The sequence below is a fragment of the Cydia amplana genome, chromosome 9 (genome assembly GCF_948474715.1).
Source record: "Cydia amplana chromosome 9, ilCydAmpl1.1, whole genome shotgun sequence".
In the NCBI taxonomy this organism is placed as follows: Eukaryota; Metazoa; Arthropoda; class Insecta; order Lepidoptera; family Tortricidae; genus Cydia; species Cydia amplana.
The window spans coordinates 4,167,664-4,180,582 of record NC_086077.1 but is presented as its reverse complement, the minus strand read 5'-3'; the positions used below and the strand labels follow the sequence as shown (position 1 = coordinate 4,180,582).

The window sequence follows — 12,919 nt, the reverse complement described above, 5'->3', positions numbered from 1 at the left end:
AGTTTGTGATCCTGTTTGTGACTCACAGTTCTAGTCGCAGTTGGCGTAAACAAAGATGCATTGTTCCCACAACGTGCCGACTGATAATGACGATAGTTTGACGATTATTTGTTGTACCTATGCTTGAAAAACTAATTTTACCATCAAAGGAAAAAAACCCGTTTCACCCCCGTCTACCTACTTTGTTTCTTTACAGTTGCAAGTCTACGAACGTGTCATACAATTAAAGTTTCAATTCAAGCACCTAAATCACAAGCTATACAAATTGAATACATTCATATTAGGGCTGTCGAAATCCGCCGGCGTGACCACACACCACACGCACCGCACATTGTCGAGGGTCGCGCGACCTTGAGTTGGGGTGACGTCACACCTCCCCCTGCTTCCTGTTGCCAACCCTAGCTTGCTGATTTGCATCATTGTAGTATTTGTAGTGCTATGGAGTATCGTTTGAGCACCAGCACCCCTAGCACATGATTGGCGCGACAGTATCTAGCGGCGAGATTGACTAACTAAACAATCGAGTCCAGGGATGTTGCGGATGCAGATTTTTTGACATCCGCGGATGCGGATGCGGATGCGGATATTTAAAGGCTCACATCCGCGGATGCGGATGCGGATGTCAAGATTAGGTACTTAGAAAACGTCAAATATTACATTTTTAGTATTTTTTTATTAAAAAAAAACGAAACATTTGGTATTTGAGCAAGAATATAGGTGCGTTATATTTAATAAACAGTAACTTGGCCGACTTTTCTGGATCTAGACGATTTCGTTATAGGTAGGGTTGCCAGATGGTCGGGATTCGGCGGGATTCTCCCGATTTTTAACAAGTGTTCCCGATTCCCGACAAAGTGAAAATTGTCCCGAAAAACAGCTTCACGTTATAAAACAATAATTTCAAGTTCCGAACTGTCGTCGAGCGAGCAAGCGACCCGCGTCGAGCCCGTCAGCGCGCGCGCGGGGCGCGCGTGGCGAGATTGGGCAGAGCAGCTGACGTAGTGCCAATAATGTAAAATATCGTTGTTTTTAATACAATTAATTTAATTTGAATGGTTTTTTTCCCCGACTTAAGGCCCAAAATCCCGAAAAATTGATATTTTTTCCCGATAATAGCGCCTTTAGATCTGGCAACCCTAGTTATAGGTAATGACGAAATTACCTAACAATTACGCCGCCGCTAAGACGTTCCTGTACCGACTTGTTCGACATCCGCATCCGCATAAGCTCCGCATCGATTTTATGCGGATGCGGATGCAGATGCGGATGTTGAAAATAATGCGGAAGTTCCGCGGTTGCGGATGCGAATGCGGATGTTCGCAACATCCCTGCAATCGACAATCATGTGCTAGCCCGGCTGGGAGACTAGCCAAGATGACAATCGTTGATAGAAAACGCAAATCATAATTTGTATAATGTATGGAAATGATCACGTGACTTATCGATATATATCGTAGCATCTAATCATCAATATTTTTTTATAATATCCGTTTACCGGAAACGGAAATAAACCTGATATGTCCTGAGATATACAAATTAGATTGTAAACGGCGGTGTGTCTATGCGTACAGTCTGCAGCAAAAGTTGCTAAGCGGGCGAGGTGTTCAAAATGATATTGACGCGACTTTATTATTAAGAGAATAAGAGCGTGTCAAGGTAATTTTGAACACCTCACCCGCTTAGCAACTTCTGCTGCTGACTGTACATATAAAATTATAAATCTCAATCAGTCTCGAGCGGCTTATTTGCATTCTGTTGATAAAAGTCATCGGCTTCGGCCATCGGCCTTTTACTTGACGTACTTGCAACTTGCAAATGCTTTGTTTTCAAAAATATTTTGCTATATATAGGATCTTTTTGTTTTAAATTTCCAAAACTTGTCTTAAAGGGGTAGTTAAGTTGACATTTGTACATATGTATGGATTTCTCTCTTTCCCTTTGTGTCATGTACTTGTTATGTGAAATAAAGTGTTTCACTACTGCTTAGAAATGATGTACGTACCTAAATAAAAGGTAATGTAAGCTTGTTACGCCTATAATTTAATCCCGTATGATGAAAAAAAAATGAAAATTCTTTGAATGCAGTTTTCTCTTTTTAAAAATAAAAGAGTGTTGCCTTTAAGTAAAATGTGCTAACTTAATAAGATTTTAAGGCACTTTCCATGCAGGGCCTATACATTTTTTCCACAATGGTTGTGATAACTCGAATTTAGTAATACATACATGTTCTTCACTATCACTACATAGCAGGGATGTTGCGAATATCGGCATAGCGATGCGGATTTAATGCGGATGCGGATGTGGAACAGGTCGATACAGGAACGTCTTAGCATCGGCGTAAGTGCTAGACTGCTAGGTAATTTAGTCATTAACCAAAAAACCTATTAGAAATGAGCAGTCAAGCGTGAGTGGGACTTAATGTACGGAACCTTGGAACGCGAGTCCGACTCGCACTTGGCAGCTTTTTTGAAATAAAAATTACTAAAATGTAATATTTGACGTTTTTTATGGTACTATCTACACATCCGCATCCGCGGATGTCAGCCTTTAAAAATCCGCATCCGCGGATGTCAAAAAATCGGCATCCGCAACATCCCTGCTACATAGTATAAAACAAAGTCGCTTCCCGCTGTCTGTCTGTCTGTAGGTATGCTTAGATCTTTAAAACTACGCAACGGATTTTGATGCTGTTTTTTAATAGATAGAGTGATTCAAGAGGAAGGTTTATGTATAATTTGTTAACCCGTGCGATGCCGGGGCGGGTTGCTAGTGCTCTATAAAAGTCATTAGATCTGGCTCTGGTATTAAAGTGTACACGGCAGCCCCGGCTTATAGTATGACCTATTTGTTATTCCTGTCTGTCCCACCGTTCGAGGCTGACAACTTAATACTGTATATTCAACCTGAATATACATATATATAGTCAGTTTACGAGTTACTATATAGAGATACTAGACAATTGAATTTGGACTAATCGAACTATGCCTGTTCTAGGAACCCTTAAGTATGACCTTCTTTTTTGATATCTACATTGTCTACTGAAAGGTCTTATGATATGTGACACATTATGATAATTTTTTTTTCTTAAAACCAAAAAATATCAGATGGCGTTATATATCAGATGTTCACTTTAGATAATGAGTATTAAAGAGGAGTAATGCAAAATTCTATACCTCTAAGATACGACCAAAACAAAGTACAAATTTAATTAGTACCTTTTTATACTTATTTGTTTATTGTTCAAAATATAACCTTAAGAGGCCTTATTCCTTAGAGCGTTCACCGATTTCACGAAATAACACTCGATAGATGGCGTTGGCGCTCGGTACGCGAGCGCCGGCAAAGTTAAGCGCGTTTCAACGCAGGCGAGAATAATATTGATACTTTTCAATTTAATTGCAAAGTAACATTATTTTTAGCGTTATATTGGCACACTTTATTTTATTTTATAAGCATGGTAGTAGTCAACAGAGTGTATGTGTTGGGATAATATATAACCAGAGGCGAGTAAATAATAACAATATTTACCTCTGGCATGGAATTATTGTGACAATCACTCTTCTTATGAATAAGGTGTATTCGGGTATTTCCGAATGAACGAATAGTGGCGGATAATTCCGAAAGCTGACTCTTACTACAACGGAATATGAGTGATTTTACAATGATTTTCGGAATTACCCGAATAAACCTTACTACTAATATTCGTCATTGTAGTAGTGTTGTATTTTCAAACTTCTTTAGCGGCGCTGTGCACTTTTTGAGGTGGGGAAAAAATTTTGAACTCGCGACAGATCACGTGACCGTAAGACGGACACGTGACCTGATCAAAAAACTGTTACAATGTTATTGAGTTTTTCTTTATTGATTTAAATGCCATCTAGTGAGTTTCCCTCTAACCGGTATTAATATAACTCGAGTACCAACAGTGATGTGCTTAGGGGTTTCAAGTAATGCGACGAAATAACGCTAGATGGCATTAACATCAATTATACATAGTGCTGCAGACATTTTGCACTAGTCATTGAGTTTTCACTTCTGCCGGCACTCCCAGAGTGCAACCCGTTGTTTTTTTTTTACAAACCATGACAAACCATGAGTTTTGTTTACATTTTTGCTGCCCACAAATTGTCGTCTTTTTGTACTATTTCTGTTTTTAGGGGAAAGTCGGGGCCCGTCCATACTGCAAATAAACATGTTTCTTTATTTGTGATATGCAACTGGCCCTATCTGTTAAAACCAGTCATTGTTTTTATTTAAAACCATGATACCGTTGACTACATTCCACATTTTTTTTTGTTTGATGGCCTCGTCGGGGTCAATACCGAAATCCGATTATTTATATTATGCCATCTTCGCTCCACTCCATTAAGATACCCTGGACAGAGGGCCTACCGCGAACCACGTTCGACGTGTTACCTCCCTGTCACACTTACGTACGAATTTACAAGTGCGACAGAGAGGCAACACGTCGAAAGTGGTTCGCGGTAGGCGCTCAGGCCTATGGAACTCTCCGCGCGAGCACGGATTTATACCTACGAATCTCTTCCCGTTCACGGTAGAAAATCAAGCTAGTTGGTCGCCGGCGCTCGAATATGCCAAAATGTATGCGAAATAAATGTCTTCTTCACGAACAAATAACACATGTTGTAGTGTGGAATTGTGGATGGATGCAGAAACAAAAAAAAACTAATAAAAAAATCCGTGTTTGCTCTACCGATTGATAGGAAAAGTAACTATTAGACGTTCTCAATATAAGTACTTATACCAATTTTTTTTACGATAGTCGCAAGCTACGTAGTACGCCGTTTTATAAAACGGCGTAAACACTACGGTTACTGTAGGGAGATATGACCTTTTAAAATATTTCGCAGTCACTCATCATAATAAATAATAAAATAAGGAAAAACCCTAACTTAAGACAAAAGATAAATAAAGAGAATAATAAAATAAATTTATAAGTAATTAATAATGATAAAAGGAATATTATAATTATTAATTACTTATTGCAACTTATCTTGCTCATAGTTATTTTACAATTAATAAAACTTATATTTGTACCTTAGGTAAGTAGGTAGGTATCTTTCATACAATCTATAGTTTAGGTAAGTAGGTAGGTACTTATTTGTAAAATAATTTCTAAGCGTCGGCAACCCTAGCTTTGTGCCGGTGCGCGCGGTGCGGGGAGCGGTGCGTTGAAGGTCATTCCATTGTATTTTTGTGTAGGTATTAAAACGGTAGGCATTTGAGTTTTCTTTGAGAGATAAGTATCTGTTCGTAAGAACTATAATATAGCCCTGTGCCCTGGACCTCATCTAGATCGATGGTACTCGTCAGGGCAAAGCTATTGAGCCCAAACACGATATAGTTATGATGAGTAGATAAGGAGTTCTGGTGACCAACTCCTGACTCCATTATGAGAACCTGGACCTCATCTAGATAGATGGTGCTCGTCAAGGCAAATCAAATGCGCCCAAACACGATGGAGTTATGATAAGTAGATTAGGAGTTCTGGTGACCAACTCCTGACTCCATCATGAGACCCTGGACCTCATCTAGATAGATGGTGCTCGTCAGGACAAATCTAATAATCCTAAATACGATGGAGTTATGATGAGTAGATTAGGAGTTCTGGTGACCGACTCCTGACTCCATCATGAGACCCTGGACCTCCTCAAGATATATAGTGCTCGTCAAGGCAAATCTAATGAGCCCAAACACGATGGAGTGATAATATGTAGATTAGGAGTTCTGGTGACCAACTCCTGACTCCATCATGAGAACCTGGACCTCATCTAGAACGAAGGTGCTCGTCGAGGCAAATCTATTGAGCCCAAACACGATGGAGTTATGATGAGTAGATTAGGAGTTCGGTGACCAACTCCTGACTCCATCATGAGAACCTGGACATTATCCAGGTCGTCCGGGTATAATAATAATGCAAAACCTAACCAGTATTCAAGTAACACTGAAAACCTATCACCTAGCGAGAGTCTGTTGTTGAAATTAAATATGGTGTAAAAAATGTACTTATTTGTATCAAGATTTTCTAGTCGCTGTATACAGCACTTCTCGGAACTCTCTGGCTGTTTACGAACGCACCATAGTCACCGAACGCCTGACGATCGAGCACAGGTCCGTCCCCTAAGCCGCCTCGGCGGAGAATGAGCGCGCGGCGTCGGTGCAGCGTGATTTATACGTGTTTTAAAATAATATAAATTTACGGCAAGGTAGGTCCTATAGTTATGATTATTTTTTTATGGGTTAACGTATAGTTATAGTTTGCTATAATATTATTTTTAGGGCAAAATAATAGTACAATTTGCGATAAAAAAATATAATGTAACCCTGTTTTCACCCAAAAAATGAAGAAAGTTCGGAAGGTTAAATATCCATTTTTTTTAATGAATCTTTGATTTTCAATAGTCTTAGCCGCTCGTAAAAGATATGGTGAATTGAATTGTAATCATTTCTGTATCAAATGATTCTTGTTTACTGCAAAATTGAGAACCGAAACGACAGTTCTCACTGCAAATTTTGAAAAAGCCTCCAAGAAAACTCATTTATTTTAGGTTTAAAAAGAGAAAATGTCAACTTGAACGGTCTTACTTGCTAGTTTAAGAAATGATTATTTAAGTACGTTATCAGTTTTTGAATGAATACTAATAGTTACGTCGTAATCTTGAATGAAAAAGGTAACAGATTGCAAAAAACGCTCGCTTATAGGACTAAGGACTCTTCCTGCTGTTTTTCTCCAAATATCATCCGTTATCGGATGGTGATGTGAAAACGCTCTAACAACATTTTGGTTAGAATTGTCGCAAAGTAATGTATTCATTGACGGTATCGTTCCGCAAACTCCCGCTGCCTGAAACTGGAACGCCCATAATTTGTACCCTTCCCAAGTGTTTGCAAACGCGTCAGTCGGTGCTGGAGCTACTATTCACACATCTATCCTCGGCTTTATACCGACACCATTATAAATACCGACCTCCGAAAACGCACAGTTCTCATGTCTAAACGGACCAGGTTATACTTGATGAAGGGGAGGATAATTTTTGAATAGGGGTGGACATGGTAATTTGAGCGGGTCTTTATGCTTTATTAAGTTGTAGGGGAAATTAATATGCCTTTATTCTGTGACTGTTGTCTTTAAGTGTACCTATATAACGCAGAAGCAAGGGCTTGTTTGAAATGTATTATTTTGAACCATGTATTTTTTCTGCAGACTGTTTATCACTGATGTGTGAAATTATTAACTCTATCGGTAGTTGGCCCTGCATCCGGTTGTAGTTGTGGGTTAAATCTAAACCTCTTGATTATAAATCCGTACGATGAAATCACACTAGTAGTAGTAGTAACATGGTGTAGAGTCTGTGCGGAAAGAGAAGAGTCGTAGAATGTATTGGATGAATTGGATCCCACACATTTCACGACTCTTCTCTTTCCGCACATACTCTATAGGGTAGTTTCTATTCTATTGAACTTGTTACGTATGTATTGATTTCGTTCCGTTCCGATCTATTACGTAAACTTGTATATGAAAGGTTGTTATCTTCAACCCGCTACCAAGTCATAAAACAAAAATTGCTCTCAATAAACCTGACTTAGCTATTCTGTCATGCCACTTATGAAGTTAACAGCCTGCCAATACAGACGGAAAGGCGAATTTTCAGGGATCTCATTCACATCGCCAACCGAGTACGGGCGAAACTAAAGTTCAGGCAATCCAGTGTTATTCGCTCTTCGATTATGCATGGTTGTTGTCGGTCTCGGGACCACTTTACATCGGCGATCTTGAGAAGTCATCTCGCCCACGCTCCGACAGCCAAACGGTCGTATTCGGAAAGGCCACCGGGTGAAGGACGTACGCTTTTACTGGGACCCAACGATCGATACTATGACGCGAGCACACACAAGCCAACACCAACCCTGTGCCATCTGCATATGGTTCAGTTTCCAAGGTCGCGCACCCCCAACTCGCCTGCTGACCTGTTGTGTGCGGCGTTAGTTACCAGCAGACACAACATACTACAGCCATTATTATGTAACTCGACGGTATCGCTGTTTCGATGTACACTGCGCATTCTGAACATTATTTTAATTACATACGCCTATACAGCCAACACTGTATGCTAAACGAATTCCAAGGACCGTTTTGTTTTTGTTTACTTTTCGTGTCAGGGAAAATGGAACGTTTCGAAATAAATAATTTCTGTTTTAGTTTTGGAACTAATTAGACAGCAGTTAAGTACATTTGGGTTAAGTAGGTTTGATTGAATATAAATAAGTATAAACGACATGTAAATTGTATTGTTTACCGATTCATCGTTCCTATAATGTTCTTGTTTTTGTGATTTTCTGATCTGACTTGAGTGCATGAAAGCTACTCTGTGTATTTATTTATAGGTATGTCATAATTATTCGTATTGTAACATACCCAATCCAACGTAGTTCTTTTAGTGTCATTTAGTATAATTTCTATTAATTAACTATGTTATCATAAACTTTACTTCAAAAGAGAAGGACATCCAATGTCGACTCAGTGTTGTCAAAACAAAAGCACATAGGTAGTAGGTACCTACTCTATGCGTCTTGTTATTATAAGTACTTAGATAAAAGTGTTGGCGCCATGCACGCCTTCCTTACCCGTTATTAAAGGCTTCGCGTCGCCTCCGTCCAATAGGCTTAAGTCTAGGCCATATATCTAACTTTAAACCCTAACACTATACCAACAGAGCTGAAACTCCTCAGCAGCCTAGGTGGTAAACACTTGTAAAATAATTTACGTTGAATAAAGTTAAGTAAACAAGCGTATTATCGATCGGAAACGACTGGCTATTTAGTTGTAAATACACCCTTGATCTTATCGGAATAGAGCTTAAATTAAATTAGCACGAGCGTTGAGAAACTCGGCTTATGTGTGATTTTTGATAGCTCTTATCACACCTTAAATTAAAGTGGCTTTTGTAATAATAATACTAGCGACCCGCCCCGGCTTCGCAGGGGTTAACAAATTATACATAAACCTTCCTCTTGAATCACTATCTATTTAAAAAAACCGCATCAAAATCCGTTGCGTAGTTTTAAAGATCTAAGCATACATAGGGACAGGCAGCGGGAAGCGACTTTGTATCACTATCATACTATGTAGTGATAATATTTGGTGCACGAGGGTTAAACAAACTTTGCTACCGAGTGATACACATGTTTCAGCACACCAACGACAGGAAAATACTCTTAACTGTAAAGCGTTGGTGTATTCTACCAAAACAAGAGATGGTGATATATTTTTGACCAGTAATTCAATTGTAAATAAAAACGTGTTGCATCGAAAATTGTTCGCGTTGGCACGGACCGAACAGAACTATTTAAATTCAGCGCGCATCCAATTAATGAACTACCACCGAAGCTGCCTCCGATAAAATTTATTGACTTCAAAAACCAATTGCGATTTCGTAAAATATACGATTTATTAACTTTACACGGCAAAGCCACTATGAAATTCGTTTATTGCTTTATTATAATTCCGTGAAATTATTTATAGGTGCATATAGAGCTGCAGAAATCGCTTGATGATCTGTAATCAGTTAGGTAAATTAAAATTTCGTGAAAAATATCGAGTAGGTACCTACAGATTTTCTTACATAATAAAGATTGTCTCAATTTCCACTTTAGAACCTAGCGCAAAAATCGAACACCGAAATTTCGTTATCTGCCTCTCAATCACTCGAATATACAAGAGCGATAAAAAGGCAGATAACGAAATTTCGATTTTCGCGTTAGGCCTGCTGTATATAGATTGTGGTGTCCCGCATTCCGCTGAGACGGCATGTGATTTAGGAATCCCATACGCTGTCAAGCCGGGAGCATTCATTGATGATGGACCGGACGGTCGTTGCCAGGAATGGGGTGGACGATGAATAGGGACCTTTATATGGAGCATTTATGCGGATCGAGCTGTTTATCCGTTGAGAGCGGAGAAATCATGGCGCTAGTGAGGATGTTTTTGAATGGTGAAATTATATGGCCCTTTTTTACGTTTGTACGACACGGACACGGTAAAGTACGTCTAATCTAAGCTAATGCACCGACTTGACGAGAGCAAACCGTCCGTCATATTTTCATATAAAAATTACATTAATGATGACATTATCACACTTTGTAATTACGTACATACATTTCAATAAAGTTCTCGTCAGACGGAAAATAACGAATCTGAACTTCAGTCTCTAAATTAAATGTTCTAAAGAATCTTCGATAGATAAGAAAAGTCTGACTGTATCTATGTGCGAAATCAGATTTATATCGTTATAAAGCAAAATCAATACTTGGCACAGATTTAAATCAAAACAAGTACAGATCTGGGAACGAGATAAAAAGATAAGATAAAACATGTAGTAAAATAAAATGGCTCCGAGAAAACGCCTTTAGAAATATCTTTTAGGTTTAATTTGCTTTGAAAATGTTGATACCAAGGAGAATTCTTATCATACAACAAATTAGAGACTATCGGAAATGTCTGAGTATTCCGAAAATAACTCACATTTATAGACGACTATCGCGAATTTATTTTATTACCTTTATTTACCGACGTCTATAAATGTGAGTTAATTTGTGTTCAAAACGGGAAAGTTTTAAATATTATATTCCGTTATTATTCGAATGAGCTTGTTGCTAGGACTACTTGAATAAAGGATATTTATAGAGTGTTCGTTTTCGCAATTTCTAGTTATTACCAACCAAATTTAGAATACGAAATAATAATAGGCCAAAAGTTGTTTTCGCGTTTCTGAAATAAAGAGCTATACAATTGTAAGTTTGGTTAGAAATCGGAAACATTATGAGGCTTCTTCTATTCATGATATCAATGTAACTCGGTCCGTGTTTACAACTTGTATTTGGAAGAATCGAGAAAGAATCGGCAAAAGTATTTTGTACAGAAGTAACTTGAATGTTATGAAAGATCCTGTTTTTGAATAAAGTTATTTTTGTTCGCTACTTAGAGGTAGAAACTGTAGAAAGTATACAGACTTGTTTGTTTGATAATTTCCTAGAATATGTATAAATACTTAGGAAAGTATACAAAATACTTAGAACGTTAAATATAAAATGAACCATCTAGTTCTAGTTACTGGCATTGATCAATACCTTCGCTTTGAATCATTCGACTCCTATAAAATATCTTCTTTGAAAGAAACGCAATCAGTTGCCTCTTTTCATTCGAACACTGCTAGCGGTTTTCTCAGGAGAATCTTCTCATCGTTTAACTGGTTCTCGCTTCTAGAAATCCAGTACAAGTGCAACTCTAGATCAGTAAGAACTATTTGTAACGATTTTTTCAGAAAAAAGTGTACTAAAACTTCTGGGTTATTTCGACTATTCATTTAAAATAAAGTGTCCCAATTGTTCATACAAATTTTAGGCGTCAGTTTTCCCAAATCCATGCATACAGTCTGACGCGACTTTGTTGTTAAGAGAATAAGAGCGTGTCAAGGTCATTTTGAACACCTCGGCCGCTTAGCAACTTCTGCTGCTGACTGTACAAAATATAGGTATGTAAGACTTTTTTAAATCGATAGTTCTCGTGATTCTGAGTAGAAATAACCCAAAAGTTAATAATTTTTCGAAAAATAATGTTAGACTTTTTGTTGAAAATGCCCGTATAGTAAATGTTCACGGGTGGGAATATCCACCCTGCAAAGATTGAATTCAGCTCTCGTAGGTGACCCGATCTCTGCGCCGTCTGAGGCGTGCTTACGTGGGAATTGCGAGATGCACGTTGCCCACTTGCCTCACGACTATTCAGGCTATTCAGGACGGCTGTGGCGTATATGGCTGAGCATTGCATGGCTGGTGGTGTAGAATGACGCGCTAATTATGAGGATTACAATGGCGTTACATATTTGTGTGTGGAAATGCGTAGGTTTCTTAAAAGTATAAACTTTATCTTATCTTTTCTTAAAATTCTTAAAATTTCATGGAAGTGATTGATTATATTGTGTACCAATATTACTAGCAGGTGTACCAACCAAATGTACTTCTGTACCCTTTCATTCATAACAATCATAACTAATACATACTTACGTTGTTGAACGTCGGGAATTCGTGATGTTCTGGAACGGAAAATGTTTTTTTTAAGCGCCAGAGCAAGGACTCCGAGTAAGAAAAACACCCCAAAAATATAAATTTCTGTATAAAGTTGTTTTTAACTAATGACGAAGATTTTGAATAAACAATCTGTAATCAGTTTGCAACTCAGACAATTGTCGGTTTTCTGAGTTGCACACTTAAACACATTACATTTAACTAACTCACGAACACCGGGCTTGAGTGTTCCCACAACGCCACTCTATTCTACGTTATGTTTGTGTGTGTTCGTGCGTATTATGCCGGTCTTTTATTGAATCCTGCAGTGCGGCTATTAAATGGTATTTCACGGAACCGCTGTGTAGGTCGTGCGGTGATCGATAATGTTTTTGCTCGTCAGTGACACTAGTGAATTACGGACCGGCCCCGTGTTGGGCGCCATTTGTAGGGATTTATTTATGTTCAATTTGGTGACCGAATTATATTAATGACCTACATGAATTTAACATGGTTTAACTGTATAAGTATTCTTGTTTCAAGAAGGTTTGACAGATTTAAGTTATCTTATTTACTTATAACATTAGTCCAGTTCTTCCCCTAATTCCGCGTACGAGTACTTTACTCAATTAGTTGAATCTAGGTACAATAGGTATGACACAGATAACTCGACATTTATTTATTATTATCGATTTGTCTAATTAATATATGTATTGTCTTTCTCTGGATATCGAAGTTTAGGACTCATATTACCTATTTGTAAATAGCATAATTCCGAAGAACAATAGGTAGTTTAGTATTCAAAGTTCATGTAACTAAAGCCTGATTAGTAAAT

At 38.2% G+C, this 12,919-nt stretch overlaps 1 protein-coding gene across 2 annotated transcripts in view; it reads left to right on the top strand.

Annotated features, from left to right (window-relative positions):
* The window catches only part of LOC134650973 (forkhead box protein K1), a 79,282-nt gene that overhangs the window by 52,109 nt on the left and 14,254 nt on the right, over positions 1 to 12,919 (top strand). The gene's annotated exons all lie outside the window — the stretch shown is intronic.